The 18,133-nt window shown below is 45.8% G+C and overlaps 1 protein-coding gene across 7 annotated transcripts in view; it reads left to right on the plus strand.

Moving 5' to 3' along the window:
- dmd (dystrophin) overlaps positions 1-18,133 on the plus strand; it is a 1,950,296-nt gene that overhangs the window by 796,336 nt on the left and 1,135,827 nt on the right. The window lies entirely within an intron of this gene.

Below are 18,133 nucleotides of genomic sequence, written 5' to 3' on the forward strand. Positions count from 1 at the left end.
ACTTAAAAAGTATGGTTTAGTTAATGTTAATTTTTTAGCTTAGTTGTTGTAGTAAAAGTCTTAAAACATGAAATCTTGTGGTGTACTTCTTTAAATTGGTCTAGGGAGTTCACATCTCATATTTCAACGTTAACAGTCTCACTGAGGTCACAACACCAGATGTGTGCAGCAGTATGCATTCCCTTTGGACTACAGCATAACTTGACGAATGAGCAATGTGTCGCAGAGCAGGACAAGCTGCTGAAAGAGGAAGGAGGTGGAGGATGAGAATGGCTCTTAGCAGGATGCCATATCTGCCCAGAATGCTCAGGGAGCCTTTCTCCTACCTGAACCTCAGCGAGAAACAGTGTTTCAGACGTCTGCACTTCAGTAAGGAATTCTTCACTGAAATATGCCAGCTGCTGCAGCCAGAACTGCCACCTTAGAGTAGGATGAGGACAGTATTGACAGTGGCTGTGAAGTGGCCATGAACTTTGATACATTGAGCTCCTTCCAGCAGGTATATTTGCAATATCTTCCAGTTTGTTCTTCACTATTACACAAGGGAGGTCACTAAAGCTCTGTATCCCAAGGGAGCTGAATACATTTCATTCTCTCTTGCCAGAGAGAAACAGGCAGAGCGCGATGTGATTTTGCGAGGATTGCAATCTTCCCCATGGTGCAGGGTGTCATTGATTGCAGGCATGTCGCTTTATGGGTGCCACATTTGATCTTTTGTGATGTACCGCAACTGAAAGGGATTCCTTCCCCTCAGCATCCAGCTGGTGTGTGGTCATACATGTAATATTACTTGTCCTGCAGTGTGTGATCTGTTGTTGAGTCACAGGACCACAAGTAATATCCAAAATGAACTTGGGGGTTTTATTATAACTGAACTGGAATATATTCACATAAAAGGTCATTGCACAAGCTAGACTTGACAAGTATTATCTTGGGCTCCACTCACAACTGACTGGGCATGTGTGACTCAACATCACTTCCTCTGATGACCTACTCTTGCAGTTCTTCAGGTCGTCCATAACACCCCCTTTTTTTGAAAGACAAAGACAGATGTACAAGAAACAATGACGTTGTGGTTCAGAGTAACTATACATGATTGAACAAAAAGTTATTTACAGATAAACAAATTTAACAATCTCTAAAATGTAGAGGTTTGCTTGTTTGTGAATCTCTGCCCTCATTTGAAAAACTCAGAAAAATGATGGCCAGCAACATAGCCGATCACCGGCAATCCCTCTGACCTCCAGGTGCTTGCTGCAATGAATTGAAGTCGGAGGAGAAACTCCCGGTCGTACTACAACCTTTACGTGGACTGATCCGATACACCGGATCTGGATAATTTTTGTCACCTTCGGTGCATTACTGACTTCATGTATTGTTACAATTCATAGACCTCGTCATGCTGGAAGTCCAATTGTGTCTACAATGTAGAATATTTGTGGTAGCCATTCGTAGCACCCATAGTTGCGCTGTAAGGTTATCTTTCCAATGCATTTGATTGGAGAACCATTGTAGGCCTAGCTGTGGTGTGTTGCACCATAGATTCCCATTCCTTGGAGTACATGTCCTTCATTATACAGACGTGCAGAATATTTGCACTTGGGACAGTGTCAATGTTTTACTTTGAGCTTGTGCTTGCCACTCTTCTGTGGACATATAATTCTGTTCATGGTGAATACATCATGGCATAATGGCATTGACATTGTTACGACCAGATGAGAAAGGTGTCTAAGAGACAAATGAAACCCGACCCGAGCCCGACAGAACCACATCCAACCCGAGCCTGACCCGGCCCGAATCCTTCCACTTTTTCCACCGCCTGACCTGACCCGACCATCGGTTAACCTAGCTTCCGTTTTTCACTTTGTTACTTAACTGCACAAGCTTAAAACTGTAACTAAACAGCGTTTCTAGTCCAAAAACATTGGAGCCACTTACCAGAGGTGGTGATAGAGTGGGTCTGACCTGGCTCGACCTAACCCAAGCCTGAATGCCGGACCCGGAAGAGCGACCCAAAGCCGACACATGTTGTCGGGTCCCGTCGGGTTTGGGTCGGGTAGCCATGCTCTACTTGTAGGTAATTCTTGCCTTTTTCTGGGGCCCAATATTCTTCTTAAACCTTGTTCACTGTAGGAGACTTTTCCCTCTTGGGGTTAATGTGTCTTCAGTGGTTTCCGAAGCTGGTGAGAGTGAGATGAGAGCAGACAGGAGAGAGGTCTTTTTCCTCCAGGAGCTAAAGCTTTCTCAGTTTTAAAACTCTGTGGCACATTCAAATTCAAAAAACTCCAACAGCCAGTTAGTCATGTGACTAAACTGGTCTGACCATGTCCTCTGTGTATTAGGGAGCAGGGACTGGTTCCTTTGTTCCAACACTGTCTGCTAGTATGCAAAAAAGGTCTTTCTGGCGAGGGGCCTGGCAATTTCTTGTGATAGGCCCTCTTTTCTTCCCATCAACAATTTTAAGTTTTAATGTTCATGTGGCGAAATATGAGTGCCTCATTCTTGGCAGATGGGGGCCTGCATAACATCGCCACACCCAGAGGAATGAAATGCGATTTGAAAAGAAACGGTGCATTTCATTAAAAGGTTTGAGAAAAATATAAGATACAGAAAGAAAAAACATGCATTTCTCTCATTCATTTCCATTCATTCATCAATCTTAAAGCCTGTTAGAATTGTCTTTTCTGGGTGCCAGTGCTGCTTTACCTTCCCCTTTCTTGGCATCCCAGTAGCCATGTGGTTCTCGGGAAGCTTTTCTTCAATTTGCCCATTGCCATGACTGCAGTGGGTTTTGTTACTGTTGAGGCAATGTTTTTTCCAGGAGAGTTGGTCGTGGGCAGGTCTATTGTGAACTCTCTTTCAGTGCTTTGTTGAGTCTTGCAAAAGCTCTTGGCTTCAGGGGATAGGTAGTTCCCTTTTCCTCTGACTGTGGGGGAGGATTCTTTGTTAATCTCCCCTTTGCTCTCTGGGACACTCCTACCTGCAGGTATTTGTGCAGGCTTAACTGCACTCCTGTGCACTTTGACTAGGTGAGGCATCACCCTCATGGTTTTTGTGCCCCCTAGAGGTCTCTATTTGTCTTTGCAGGTTCCTTTAAATGCTGTTCGGAACTCTGATGAGGTGCTTCTAGAGTCTGCATTTCATGGGAGGATGTGGGGTCTAACTTTTCAAATTTTTCGGGGTTGACTGGAGGGGTTTTCATCTGGGATTCCTCTTGGACTTCCTTTAACCTGCCCTCTTGGTCACTTTTTCCCCTTCTCTTTCTAAACTTTCGCAGCACGTGTACCTGCCTATCCCCTTTTGTTCTTGGCACAGGTCCCTTACTGTTCAGCCCTCTGCTGGAGGGTTCTCCTAACACCGGGACAGGACTTAGGGGCGCAGGTTTCATTGTTGGCTGGGGTTTCCTCTCAACCTGGCACATGTGGCAACTCCTGCAGTACTCCACCACATCTTTGCGGAGTTTTGGCCAGTCACACTGCTGTCTTATGCGGGCTTTCGTCTTTTGTATATTGGCATGTACAGCCACTGTAATCTCGTGGGCCCTTCTTAATATTTCTCCCCAGTACCTCTGTGGCACCACTAACTGGTGAACTACTGTCCACTCCTTGCCCTCAGGTCTGTGAGGAGAACTCCATTTCCTCATCAGTACCTCATTCTTTAAATAGTAGCAGTCAGGGACTCCCTCTGCTTCAATTTCAGATTGGGCAGCCTGTGCTAACTCTCGCAATACTGGGTCGGCTCGCTGAGTATCACCGAGATAAAATCCATTTAATTCATTCGCTGGGTCTCCTAACTTTCCAATGAAAGTCTTGGACAGGCAGACCTCATGGTTATTTGCCTTCAGTGTCAATCCAATCTCCTCTGGGGGAGCTAGTTTGATCATGGCCTGACCCACTACACATTCAGAGAAACTGCAGGAGACCGTCTCTTGCCACGGCCCTGTCTCTCTGACCTCCTGCGGTCTTTCTTTCACTACCGGGGGGGCTACCACCTTCACCCCTCCAGATCATTACCTAGGAGCAGGTCAACCCCTTCCACAGGCAATCTCGGGACAATTCCTACGGTCACCAGTCCTGAAACTAGGCTGCACTCCGCGGTATACAGATACAGGCAAACACTGCCCTCCAATACCATTCACCACCTTTTTGGTGTTCCCTCCACACTCTGGGGGAAAGATAAAGCCTTTTCTCAGTAAAAGGGATCTATTGGCCTCTGTGTCCCTGAGAATCACTCTGGGCTTGCTTGCCCCTCTCGAGGGGTATGGGGTTTCTTTTCCTTCAGACACAAAACCCGGATAACCTTCAGGAATCCTATTAACCTTTCCTGCATTGGCCATAGTAAGCTTCCTGGGTTGCACCTTTACTGCAGTTAAAGCCAGAGCTTGTTTTGCTGTGCTTTGTATCAGGTCCCTGTCTTCACAGAGCGGGTGTGCCCTGATTAACCCTACCGCTCTTGCTCACAGCACCTTCCTTTTTGGCTGGAGGAGGGCCCCCTGCGTCTCTTGCTTTCCTTTCTCTCCCAGGACTGCCTAGGCGGAAATTACCTTCCCACCCTTTGTCCTTTTTGGATTTGTGGGGTTGATTCGGAAAAGTTCTCCTCTGGGAAACCAACTTATAAATTAAAGCAAACTCATGGCCTAGAATGGCTGCTTGTCAGGCTCCCTGGACCCGCTGCTCCTCTACATGGGTCTTTATCGAGAGTGGGAGAGAGTTTTTAAATTCCTCTAACAGAATTACTTCTCTGAGAGTCTCATAGCTGAGCTGTATTTTAAGAACCCTGAGCCACTGGTCAAAAGCCAGCTGCTTACTTCTTTCAAACTCCAGTTAAGTTTTGTTAGCTTGCTTTTTGAGGGTTCTAAACTTTTGGCGGTAGGCTTCGGGTACTAATTCATATGCCCCAAGGATAGCATTTTTGGTCAGTTCATAATTTGATGAACTCTCATCTGGCAACAAGGAATAAACCTCATGGGCTTTTCCAGTTAGCTTGCTTTGTATTAAGAGACCAGGTCTCAGCTGGCCATTTTAGCTGCCTTGCCAGTTTCTCAAAAGACATAAAAAATGCTTTCACGTCTTCCTCATTGAATTTTGGAATTAATTAATTTTAGCAATTTTGTATTCAGCCCTGAATTCTGCTCCTCCATATTGGCCATGCTTTCACTGAGGTTACTCTGTCGCCCCCTAGTTATCTCAAGCCACTTCAGATCTCTCCCTTCGGATTCTTACTCGAATAATCTTTCTCTCTCTCGCTCCTATCTCTCTTTCTCTTCCCATTCCTTCAGGAAGGCTCTCTCTCTCTTTCCTCTAATTGATGTTTCCTTTGTTCCAATTATAACTTTGCGAGCAGTACCCTGTCTGGGTCTGCTTCTAACACTGCTTCTTCAGATTCAAGGGAAAAATGGTTGGCCACTAGCCTTAGGAGTTCAGACTTCCTAGCCTTGCTACGTACAGTGATCCCACACTGCTCAGCCATTTTCTTCAACTCCTCCATCGACAGTGCTCTTGACTTATCCCATGTCACTGCACCCTGTCATGGAGAGCTAGTAGTTTCAGTTGCAGACATGTTTGTATTCAATCACACACAACCACAAAAAACCCTGTATTCTTTTTTGATTGGGAACAATTTGGCATCCCGCTTCCAATTTCTCTTGTTTGTCTGTGGGTAAAATTCCAGATGCTAGCACCCAAATTCTGTTACGACCAGGTAAGAAAGGTGTCTCGGGGTCTTTCTCAGCCTTCACCTGGTCTTATTGTAACAGGGTTTTAATTTTAAACAAGTGCTTTGAGCTCCCCCTTGGTGAATCCTTGTTCACCACTTTCCACTTATAAGGCAAAGAAATGAGCATAAACAGGCTTTCTTAGGTTTAAAGAAGAAAAGTGAAATTTATTAAAACTTAAATTCTAGTTCAGTTAATGCCTACGGATGCATGCCGCGCCCCACGTTAGCATGCATATGCGATACACACATGCAAATAGAGACAGAAAAGAGCAGAAGAATAAATAAAGTAGAGAAGTTTGAGGCAATATCAGAAGAGTTTCTTGTTGCTGTGCTTCGAGCTCACTATAGTTCTTGCTTGTCGGTAATTCTTGTTTTTTGTTGGGGCCCAGTATTCTTCTTAAACCTTGTTCACTGTAGGAGACTTTTCTTTCTTGGGGTTAATGTGTCTTCAGTGGTTTCTAAAGCTGGTGAAAGCAAGATGAGAGCAGTCAGGAGAGGTCTTTTCAGCCCAGAAGCAAACAGCTTTCTCAGTTTTAAAACTCTGTGGCAAGTTCAAATTCAAAAAACTCCAACAGCCAGTTAGTCATGTGACTAAACTGGTCTGACCACGTCCTCTGTGTATTAGGGAGCAGAGACTGGTTTCTTTGTTCCAACACTGTCTGCTAGTGTGCAAAAAAGGTCTTTCTGGCGAGGGGCCTGGCAATTCCTTGTGATAGGCCCTCTTTTCTTCCCATCAACAATTTTAAGTTTTAATGCTCATGTGGTGAAATATGAGTCCCTCGTTCTTGGCAGGTGGAGGCCTGCATGACCACATGATGATCCAGATTGACTATGTGGAATGTATTTGGGATTGAAGTGCAATACTGTACCAATGTGCCTCCTGGATTGCTGTAGTCATGTGATCTCTACCATGAGGCACTCTCACTGGGGGCAGCCATTACAGTCATTCATTAAAGACAGAGTCAACACCAGCCTAGTGAGCTCGGAACATGTGTCAGAGCGGAGCTGAGATTGAGTGTTGAAGAGCTGTGAGAAGCATAGCTACAGAACAAAGGCCACAGGAATGGTCACAACTGCTAAAAGCTACAAGAAGCCACAGAAAAGGAAGGAAGAAACAGCTGAAAGCACAGGGTAAGATGATGGCTGCAAATTTTTCTCTGCCTGCGCTGGTCAAAATGAAAGGTGATATGAAACAGAACTGGCAGTTCTTCCACTCGCATTGGCAAAATTACAAAATTGCAACAGATTTAATTCACAAACCAGAGCAGCTGTGAGTAGCTGCACTTTTATCACTGTTGGGGAAAGACTGTTAGAGTGAATTCCTCCCTAAATCTCTCTAAAGAACAAAAAAAAAACAGACAGCAGAAATTTTGAAAGCTTCGAAGACATGCTTTGAACCCCAAGTTCATGTAAGCTATGAATGTTATGTATTCAATATTGGGGCCCAAGATGAAAAAGAGTCCATTGATCAATATGTGACTGCATTAACACAGCTCGCAGAATCATGTGAATTTGCGCAACTAAAAGATGATCTAATTAAAGACAGGATTGTAGTAGACATAAGATATCCCGCAGTGAGAGAACATCTACTAAGAGAAGAGAAGCTTACTGTCAGGAAAGTGATCAACATGTGCAGAAGTGTTGAGGTTGTAAATCAGCAGCGAGAGCATATTCATGGCCGAACAGACCAGGCCTTGCATTATGCTGATAGACATTCCAGGCTGAAAGGGCAGAAAGATTACGGACAAAGGGCAGGATGCAAATACTGCAGAGGACATCGTGCACGGGAAAAGAAAGTATGTCCAGCGTGGGGAAAGAAGTGTTCTCACTGCAAGAAGCTGAAGTATTTTGCATGCAAGAGTTTGGCTAGAAGGAAGCACAACAAGCAGGTACAGATGGCCACTGGAGAGATATCAGCCGCACAGTCTGACGAATCACTATACACCATACAACGAGTTGGTTCAGACAGGTCGATCAGTGACAAATGGTTTGTGACGGCAGAAGGAAAATATCAAGTCAACATAAAGTGCCAGATAGACACTGGTGCGTCATGCAACATCATGACCTTAGCAGACCTGTGCAAAGTGGCTCAACGTTCGCAATCCAAAAATGAAGCCCTCAAAAGTAAGGTTGAGGCTATATGCTGGCACCATACTAGTGCCAAGAAGACAAATTACTCAGAGCCTAAAGCAATGACAAGAACGCAGATCTGGAGTTCCAGATCATAGATGGCAAGCAAAAGCCACTCATCTCAGCAGAAGCAAGTCTAAGCTGGTAACCCTCAACGTGCAAAAAGAGAAAACCCAGGAGATGGCCTACAGGAGCGGGCGCCAGCGCTGGAGTGAGAACGCTTTTGCCGTCTTAAGGTGACGCGAGTGATACAGGCGGCGAGGAAGAGGACGATTTGGCAGTCGCCTGCTCAGGTGCTTGAGGTGGAGGCTGTGGTGAAGGAGCAATCGGATTCTGCAGAGCAGACAGACAAAATCAAGGTGAAATGGCAGAAAGCCAAATTTCATTTTGACAAAACTGCCGAATCATTGCCAGAATTGAGCATTGGAGAGCAGTCAGGGTACAAACCTTCAATGTGCTCAACAAGAGACAGCCCAGGTGGCAACCTGGGACCTGCATAGACCAGTTGTCACCTCAATTGTATATGCAGTGGCAGTGAAGGACCAGGTACACCGTCGCAACTGTCGGCACATACGCACAACTGGAGAAGCTGTTCCTTCACGGCAGGTGGCAAATCAGGAAGATGAGAATTCACCAACTGCACAGAACACAGAACAAACATCAGCCCCAGAGGTCCACAGCACCCCAACAATGGAAATGTAACAACAGTTACCGTGACAACAAGTGACAAGGGAGCGACACTCGCCAGAGAAGGAAAATCAATCAGATGAACAACCAACGACAATGTGCACACGCACCATTAAAAGACCACCAGGATTTAATGACTATCTGTACAATGCATGTGCAGAGACTGACAAGAATGACAAGCTACTAATGCATGAGAACAGTTGTGTGCATCGTGGGTAACTTGGGTAATTCACAGTGCAAATGATAATGCATGCAATTTTTTTTTGTATGTAAAGGGGGATGTTTGGGATAGAAATGCAATACTTTACCAATGTGCCTCCTGGCTTCCTGTAATCAAGTGACCTCTACCATGAGACACTCTGACTGGGGGCAGCCATTACAGTCAGTTTCATTAAAGACAGAGTCCACACCAGACTGGTGTCCTGTGAGCTCGTAACAGAATGCTTGCTCGCTGTTCACATGAGTGCATTCTTCATCAGTATCCTCCTGGCAGTCTGTCTCTCTGCTGACGTGATATATCTGCTTGGGCTTTTTTTGTTTGTTGGCATACCTCTTGTTGCTTGTGCCATCCTTTCTTGCAGATGTTGTCTCTGCATGTGATCAGCCACCATGCTTGTGTGCACTATCTGTGCAGTATCTGCATTGCCTTTACGAATGTCTTCGCATGCCACAAGCTTTACCCTGGTCCTGGTAGGTTGGAAAACTGTGAAATGGGAAAGTCAGGGCACATTTGCACAAGGCTTAGTGGACTTCTGAGCCTTGGTTACCATACTGATTGCTGTAGCCGCCCCCAATGCTTGTAACTGTTGCTGCCCAGCCATGATGACTTCAAATTTCCTTCCATCAAAGGGCAGTGCATCTATGGTGTGCCCTTTCTTCCTTTCTAGCAGGTCTTTTTGAAAGGCTTCTAGTGGGGTAGACCGGGATTACAAGCTCTATACTCTGTTCTGATAATTCAGTATCAGCGAAGTCACAATATTGAGCTTTGTCTCGGCACCTTGGAGCAAACTGGTCAATGGACTCATCTCGCCTTTGCCAGCAGGTATTAAGCTAAAGCCTATGTATTCAGAAATTTAGCTGTACCTTCAGTTGCTGCTCCAGGATTGTCTATATCTTATTAGAGTTCTTCAGATCTTGAGGTATTGAGCTGTTTCAAATCTTCATTGCCCAGTGCAATCTTAATTTTTAGTATTTCTCTGGTTCAGTGACTTCCAGGCCTAGGAAACATAGCTTCATTTGCTGTCAGAATTGTTGAAATGCAGACCCTATGTCTGACACCTTTCAGTCCATAACTGGATATTTGAAAGCCATTGTTTTAATTATCTTTTTGTTTATATAAATATATGGCTTTTGTAGGTATTTTTCACAGGAACGTTTGTTTCCTTTTTAAGACGAGTTCACTTTTGCAGGCTTTTTAAGATAGATTTTTTTTTTAAATTGTGAGACAGACAGGCTCTTTGTTGACACAACTTTGTTTACATGGCTTTTTAAAAGCTGTGAACTACTTTTTTAAACAGAGTTGTAGCTTGCAGTACTTGCAGCTGCCACAGTCAGCCTTACTCACTTTGCTGGACCTCCCATGGCCCTGTCTAGTTCTTCCCACTCTTTTGAGCTTAGGCTTCACCCACAAAGCAGAAACAAACATTAATGGCTTCAACTACTACTATAAAAAGTTTTTGACCCACTGCCAGATAGGTGAAAACTATGATCTCCTGGCAAAATACCTGCTGTACTCACAGAATTCCAACCTCCCAGGTTCCTGGATGTGCTCTTGGATCTCTGCAGTGTTGTAGGATCTCTTGCTAGCTGCTGTGCTGGTGGATCTTCCACTACTCAGATAGGCAGGTAGGCAGCTTGCTGTTCCGTGTTCTCTCTTTTGATGTATTCTTCGAGAAAAATAAAAAAGTTGCTATGATGTGATGTTTGGTGGTCTTCAGAAGAAATAAATAGATTCCAGTGCCGCCACTATGGAATATTACTTGTTCTTTTGTGTATGTACTGTTGTGAAGAGTCACTACAAGTAATATCCAAAATGAACTTGGAGTTTTATCATCACTGAACTGGAACATATATACATAAAAGGTTACTGCACGAGCTAGAATTGAACATGTCTTACTATCTTGGGCTCCATTCACAACTGACTGGTCATGTGTGACTCGACATCACTTCCTCTGATGACCTGCACTTGCAGTCCTTAAGGTGGTCTGGTCTTAAGGTAATTCCACAACAATACACAGCATATCTGCAGGTCCCAATGACCAGAATCCTTGCAGCAGCCATAATGCGTCAATTCTGCAGCAGTGCACTGTACCATCTAAAATTGGGCCACCACGAAAAACCAGAGGTTGGCTACTGAGCAACAGGGCCATTCTCTGATGACATGGCTCATGACTCCAGTGCACAACCCACACATGCATGGGCAACATCCACCCGGCAGCCCTTCATCTCAAGAGACGATGGTTTGCGCCTAGGTCGTCAACTTTGTGTTAAATATTTCCTGGTGTTGCTCAGGAGCTTTACTGTGGCTGAAGATGAAGGTGCAGGATTTGCTGGCCTGTTTTCTCTGGGCCCTCTTCTCAGCCAACTGAGATTTCCGTTTCTCCTCGTCACTTCCGATGCCCCTCCAAACAGTCAATCTCCAGAGTCCCAGCCGTCGGCGACTGTCTCCCAGCTGTCTGTGTCAATGTCCTCCATCTTCATATCTCACTTGCACATGTCCTTGTAGCGGGGGTATGGACATCCAGCAAGTTATCACCCACCACTGGCAGTTCACCGTACAGATGATCTTTGGATATACGGCGTCATCCAGCCGATGAACATGGCCGGGCCATCGCAGGCTTAGTAATGAGCGTATGCTGATGGAATTAGCATGCTTCAGGATCTCTGAGTTAGTGATCTTCTCCTACCAAGAGATGCCGAGGATAAGCCTGAGACAGCCAAGCTGGAAACTGTTCATTATTTTCTCCTGCCTAGCATCCGTTGTCCAGGTCTCACTACTGTAGATGAGTGAACTGAGGACACAAGCTTGGTAGGCTCGGAGTTTGGTGTTCTCTGTTAGGTTGCTGTTTTTCCATACTCTCTTACTCAGCTTGGACATAACAGCTGCAGCTTCTGCAATGCCCGTGTTGATTTCAGCATTGAGTGACAGATTGCTAGTGATTGCGGAGCCGAAATATGTGAAGCTATCAACAAGCTTCAGCGTCACATTACTAATGCTGATTGATGGCAGTATTGCAATGTTCTGGACCAGGACATTTGTCTTCCTGATGCTGATGGTCAAACCAAACTCTGTACAGGCATGAGAGCCTGACCATTTGCTGCTGACGGTATTTCTTGGTCTGGAATACTAGTGCAGCATCATCAGCATAGAGCAACTTTCTGATGAGGGTTTGCCGCACTCTTGTCTTGGATCGCAGGTGGGTAAGGCTGAACAGCTTTCCATCAGTTCTGGTATGTAAGTGACACCCTCTATAGGTGAACTGAAGGCATATGACAGCAACAAAGAGAAGACTATGCCAATGCAAGTTGGCGTCAGACGCAGCCCTATTTGACCCCACTGGAGCTCTCAGTTCTGATGTTGCCCCGTTGTAGTTGACCTGACCGCTCATGTTGTCATGGAAGGAGGAGATCGCGCTCAGCAGCTTCGACAGGAAGCCAGTTTTCTTCAGCTCAAATAGACCACCTCTGCTCACATGATAGAACGTCTTGGTGAGGTCGATGAGGACATTATATAGTGGTCTCCTTTGTTGATGGCATTTTTCTTGCAGCTGCCATACTGAGAAGGTTATGTTGATTGTGGATCTTTCAGTTCTGAGATCACACTGGGATTTGGCATAGATGCATTCATCCAAGATCAGCAGTCTGACAAGGGAAACATGGGCAAATACTTTTCCTACAGTGCTCAGCAGGGAGATGCCTGGAGAGTTGTTGCAATCGCTGGGGTCGCCCTTGTTCTTGTACGAGGTCACAATCTTTGCATATCCTGGGGCACAGGCCCCTCCCTCCAGCAGAGACAGTGAAGTTCAGTCAGATGCTGCAGGAGTGCTGGTTTCCCGTGCTTGATAAGTTTAGACAATACAGCATTATCACCTGGAGTTTTGCCAATGGAAAGCAAGTCAATAGCTTTGCTAAGCTCCTTCGCTGTATGTTCGGTATCCACGACAAGCAGGCTCTCTATGGTGTCTAGAGCTTCCTCGGTGACCGTGTTCTCCCTAGAGTACAATTCAAGGTAGTGTTCCACCCATCTCTCCATCTGTTTGTTGCAGTCGGGGATGGCCTCCCCTGCCTTTATTTTCTTTGCTGATGAACCTGTTGCCTTTTTGATCCCATCCTACATGCATGCCCTTAGTGTGCCCTGTGTTGAAGCACATCCGGATAGTTTGGCAAAGTGAGAACCAGTAGTCATTGGCACAGCACCTAGCTTTAGTTCAAGCAACTCTTCACGCATTCAGAGTCTTCTTGCCCGGATCGCTCTCGTAATTAATGAGAGCGACCCGCTCTCATTACAGTAACATTTGCCTCAAACCAGTCAGCATTTCTCCATTCTTGGTTCCTATATGTTGAGAGTGTAGTATTATAAATGATGTCTCAAAGTGCGTTCCATTTTGCTTCTGCACTCTGTGTGGGAATGGCAGAGAGCACCTGTTCAATGGAGCCGAGGAACTGTTGGTTCTTATCTAGGTAGACAGTATGGCTGTCATTGATAGGAGAACAGTCATTCTGCTTTGAGTGGGCAGCATGTATACAATGAAAGCCATGCTGCCACATGAAATATGATAGAGCAGACCATTGCCATGCTGAAAGAATGCTTCTGCTGCTTGAACTACACAGTACTTGGCAGAGTGCATGTCAAGATTCATGATGGTCTACTGCATGCTGAACAACCTTCTCAACGTAAGAGAACAACCCTTGCCACGGGCTATACAGTGACTAGGAGGAAGAGGAAGGGAGGAGGCAACTAACACAGCTGCTTTCTGAATGGGCTGTCTGTGATCAATTCATCCAACTGCAGCATCAGTAAATGCAACTCCAATTCCCATTCACCAGCAGTCCCACACTATACCTTTCCTCTGTTCTCAACTGTCATGGCGTCTGCTTGACCACAATGCAAAAATAAAAAATAAAAGCAAAATAAACATTCTAGTCCAAATTTATAAATCAAACCATGCACCATTGTGCATTCCTTTAGTGCCTGTATTCCTTGTGCCTTTGCCTGTCCTAATCCCATTTGCAGTGCAACCCCAATGACTGCAGCATGACTGGTGGCAGGCTGCTAACTTTCAGTAGGGGAGACTGCAGATAGTTTGGAAGACGATTTCGAGTAGCTCTAGGCCTAGGAGGCCTGGTATCAGACTGCACCATCTTGGCATAGGCAGCAGTAGTCTGGGCTGGCTGTATGACAGGCAACAGCAAGCCTACTGGTAGTGCTGGCAGGCCGAATTCTGTCATCCTGAGAGAGGACAGCAGGTTCATACTCCATGGAGCCACTACCACCCTGTTGGGGTGGCGTCTCAGCAATCCTAGTAATCTGTTGAAGAGCAGATTGCTGGACTGTTGCGACTTCCTGCAAACCCCGTTGATGCCTCACATTCACAGACATGATGGCAGGAGTCTGAGCTTCTATGACAGCAAGCTGAGTCAGCATGACTTCAGTCTGGGCTTCCACTCCAGCACTCAGACATTGGGTAGCTTCTGCTTGTACTACAATAGAAGCTGAGACATCAGCCATCACAACGTGCATCACGTTTGGGTCCACAAGTATACTAATGGAGTTGGCCACCACTTCCAGACCGGAAAGGATGGGCTCCAAGCTCTATGCCAAGCCCTGTGCCAAGTTAGTGCCATACTCTTGCATGCTGCTTGACATTACATGCAGGCTGTCTGACAGACCTGCCAATGCAGCAAGAATGTCATTGTGCATGCCCATCAGCCTTCTTCCTGCTCCATCCAAGTGCTCAGCTGAGCCCTCTGCAGCAGAACTCATGTGACTTCACCCTTTGACGAGCTGGAATTTGCTCTGCCCAGGCTGCATGCCACTAATGCCTGGTGTCTTACCACAGGCATATCCTGCCTCTAAGCTCTCTAAAGTACATGCAGTGTCAGTATCTGAGCTGGTGGCTGCAAGTGTGATAGCGAGTGACTGTGTTTCTTCTTCTTTGCTATCTTTTTGCACTTCCACCTCTTGCTCATTCATCACTGCCTAGCCAAGTTGCTGTTCTGAGAGGTATCTAAGAGGAGACAGTCACAATGGTAAGGTTGTGATGAGCGGAGGGGTGCATGCTTGCACCACCTACAGCGTGCGAATCAGAAGAGATTGTGGGATGAGGGGGAAGTGGGATGTCAGGAGGATTAGGTATATTTGATGGTTCCAGTCTGCCACTGGCCACAGCCTCAGATGGTGGCTCCATTGGTGACCACCATCTCATCCATAGAGGTAAGAATATGAAGCTGTGCCTGTCTCTGCCAGTTAGATCCTGTTGCCTCAACTTGTCCTGTAAGCAAAGTGAAGTCTGTCTGTGCACATCATACAGTATGTTTGGTTGATGAGGCATTCATGGTTAACAGCTAGTTCTGAAGAAGGGTCACTGACCTGAAACATTAACTCTGCTTCTCTCTCCACAGATGCTGCCAGACCTGCTGAGTTTTTCCAGCACTTTCTGTTTTTATTTCAGATTTCCAGCATCCGCAGTATTTTGCTTTTATTATAATAGCTAGCAATATGTGCAAGCTATGAGATATAGGTGTGAGGCTTGCAGCAATGTTATGTGTGTGAGGTGAAATGGTCAATGTTATGTATGAGCTGTGATTATTGGTAGGTAAGTGATGAGGTTGTTGTGCATTGAGTAGCATTTGAGGCTAGTAGTGCAGTTGGTGGGATATTCGCATTTGAAGATACATTTACTGATCCTGACCATGCGTGGTCATTGAACTTCAGGTCCTTGGGGCTTGACTCCTGGTATTGACTGCCATGGCTATCTGGTCTTACTGCCTTCACAAAGTTTGCCTGGAGGGCCTCCTGGCCCTCTGTGGATAGATCACATCTCTTCTCCTCTCCACCTCCTCCACCAAGACATTCATTGCAGCATCAGAGAAATTTGAAATATGCTGTCTTCCCCTCTTGTACCATAAGTGACTTTTCTTCATGCTCAGACTCTTTTCCACAAAGAGTTACAGCTCCTGCTGCAGCCAGAATGCACCTTCCCTTTAGGTGGTGCAGGCTAGGCTGGAGTGGTGCTAGTCTCACATGAACTTGGGCTCCCTGTAGAAGCATGCAGCTAATCAACAGCTCATTTGGCACTGGCTGCACGGAGCAATCATGCAAATTAGCAGACAGCTCATGCTGGCTGCAATGGAAGCAGCGTTAATCATTTTTAACAACTCTCAGCTAACTCCCATGCCTAACACAGACAGAAGGAGCAAATGAGAGACCATAGGGAAAGAAGAGGTTATAAATTTTGAAACACAGCACACATTATCCTGAAGAACCATCCAAATCTGTGGTGGAAAGTCAGAAATCCTAATCCCTACTGTAACATATACTGACACAGAAATGTCTCAGGTTTGCTTCCTGGTCTCATGTTGAGTTAGTTGATCTCAATTGGATTGGTAATGAAAAAGGTAGTTAGCCTCCATTCTCCTGGGTGAGAGAAGAGAACAAGAGGGCTCCTGCATCTAATTTCAATGAATTTCAATTTCACTTCCTAATTGTGCATTAGTGTGGATGTCAAATGAAGACATGTTTGGACTCATCTATGATAGTCTCAATACTGAATTCAGAGTGACTCCTGACAAGGCAGCAGCCCGCTGACGTCATCAGAGTGTGCCAAGCTGTGCACATGCGCAGCTACATCTTGCCAGGACTAAGTGGCACATGTCCGGGATGACGTCATCGCGCAGCGCCAACGTCATCGCATATCCGCGCCTGGTCCATCTTCGTGCATGCGCGATAAAGCATCCTCAGGTATTCAGCCCCCCACTCGGCTGGAGGAAGCGGCTGAATAGGAGACTTTGAGGCTGGAGTGCGATCCCCGTCACTCGCTCCCACCCCACTGGCCACTCTCCCCCCTCGGCCAGAGCAGCCAGTGGGGCAGGAGCTAATAGCTGCATTCGGGTGAAATCAGTCCTGGCCAGTCATATAAATTAATCACAATAACGAATGGGAAGCACATTTTATACACTGCCCGATTTTCTTTTCCATCGATTGGGGTGCCAATTCACTATCTTCCAATGGAAAATCAATCATAAAATTCCTTTTGTATTTAATAGGATTACTTGAATATTAAATGGATCTGAGGATTAGAGTTAGTATCCTATAATTACATTGAAACATATTACTGGGCTCCCATCCAACTTATTGTAAGGTTAGTTTGCTAGAACGATCTAGCCATAAGCATTTCCTGTGATAAATTAAGCAGCGCCATCTTTAATCCTGGCAACTGCCTGAACGTCGCAGACACTGACGTTCCAGTTGAAGAGCCTGCATTTGTGCATGTGCAAGTACTGCGCCACTTAGTGGTTGCATTGTCAGCAAACACAGCCTATAGAATTGCCTACTCCCATGCTTTGTCTAGCATGAAGAATTGACACATAGTTGAAATACCAAAGCACAATAGCACCAAATCACAGCACAATTCAGTACCTTCATGAAATAGAGGAGAACAAAGGAGAGGCAAGGGAAAAGGTGGGGGAAGAGAGGGGAGAAGATTAAAACCAAAAGTCCTGATATATTTCATACTTGGGGAATGATAGAGTTTTAAAAATAGTTTTGTTTATTTCTAACTGGAAAATAATAAGTCACAAATGGGTGTATTTTATAAAAGTAATGTTCTAGACTAGGGTCGTCCAACATATGGCCTGTGGGTCGGGATCCGACCCATCAGAGGTTTCCATCTGGCCCGCAGACGTAAACTGTACCAGGGCCATTCCTCATCCTCACCAGTGGTTTGTAACCACAGATGAGATGTTTCCCATTGTCAGACTGGCTTTTAAAAAAGATTGCAAGTCAGTTTCACAGCTGGCATGTCCTGACATTGGGAACAGTGGTTTCCCAACTTCAGACAGACTCGGGGTTTTTTCAAAGGCCGCTGGAAAACTCTGAGTCTGTCTGAAGTTGGGAAACAGCTGTTCCTGATGTCAGGACCTGCCAGCTGTGAAACTGACAGCTTGAATTTAGAAAAGAAAACTGGCGAACTATCTGCTGAGCTTTGCCGCTGTCTACAACTGTCAGAAAGGGAGAGAGCGATTGAAGGGGACAAGAGAGAGTGAGAGCAGGGGACAAGAGAGATAAGGAACGGGGGACAAGAGAGAGTGAGAAAGGGGGGACAGAGAGCACAAGAGATAAACGGGGGACAGAGAGCCAGAGAGAGAAAGGGGGACAGAGAGCACCAGAGAGACAAGGAGGGGGGGACAGAGAGCAAGAGAGAGAAAGGGGGGGAGGAACAGAGTGAGAGAGAGAAAGGCGGCTCAGAGAGAGAGGGAGAGAAAGAGTGAGGGGGTAGGGAGACAGAATGATCAAGATCACTCCTGACCGAATGATATCTATCCGGTCAAGTGTGCAGGCAAACATTGACTACTTGTGCAAGCAAAAAATGTCAGGTTTGTC

This window comes from Heterodontus francisci, chromosome 10, assembly GCF_036365525.1.
Source record: "Heterodontus francisci isolate sHetFra1 chromosome 10, sHetFra1.hap1, whole genome shotgun sequence".
Taxonomy (NCBI): Eukaryota; Metazoa; Chordata; class Chondrichthyes; order Heterodontiformes; family Heterodontidae; genus Heterodontus; species Heterodontus francisci.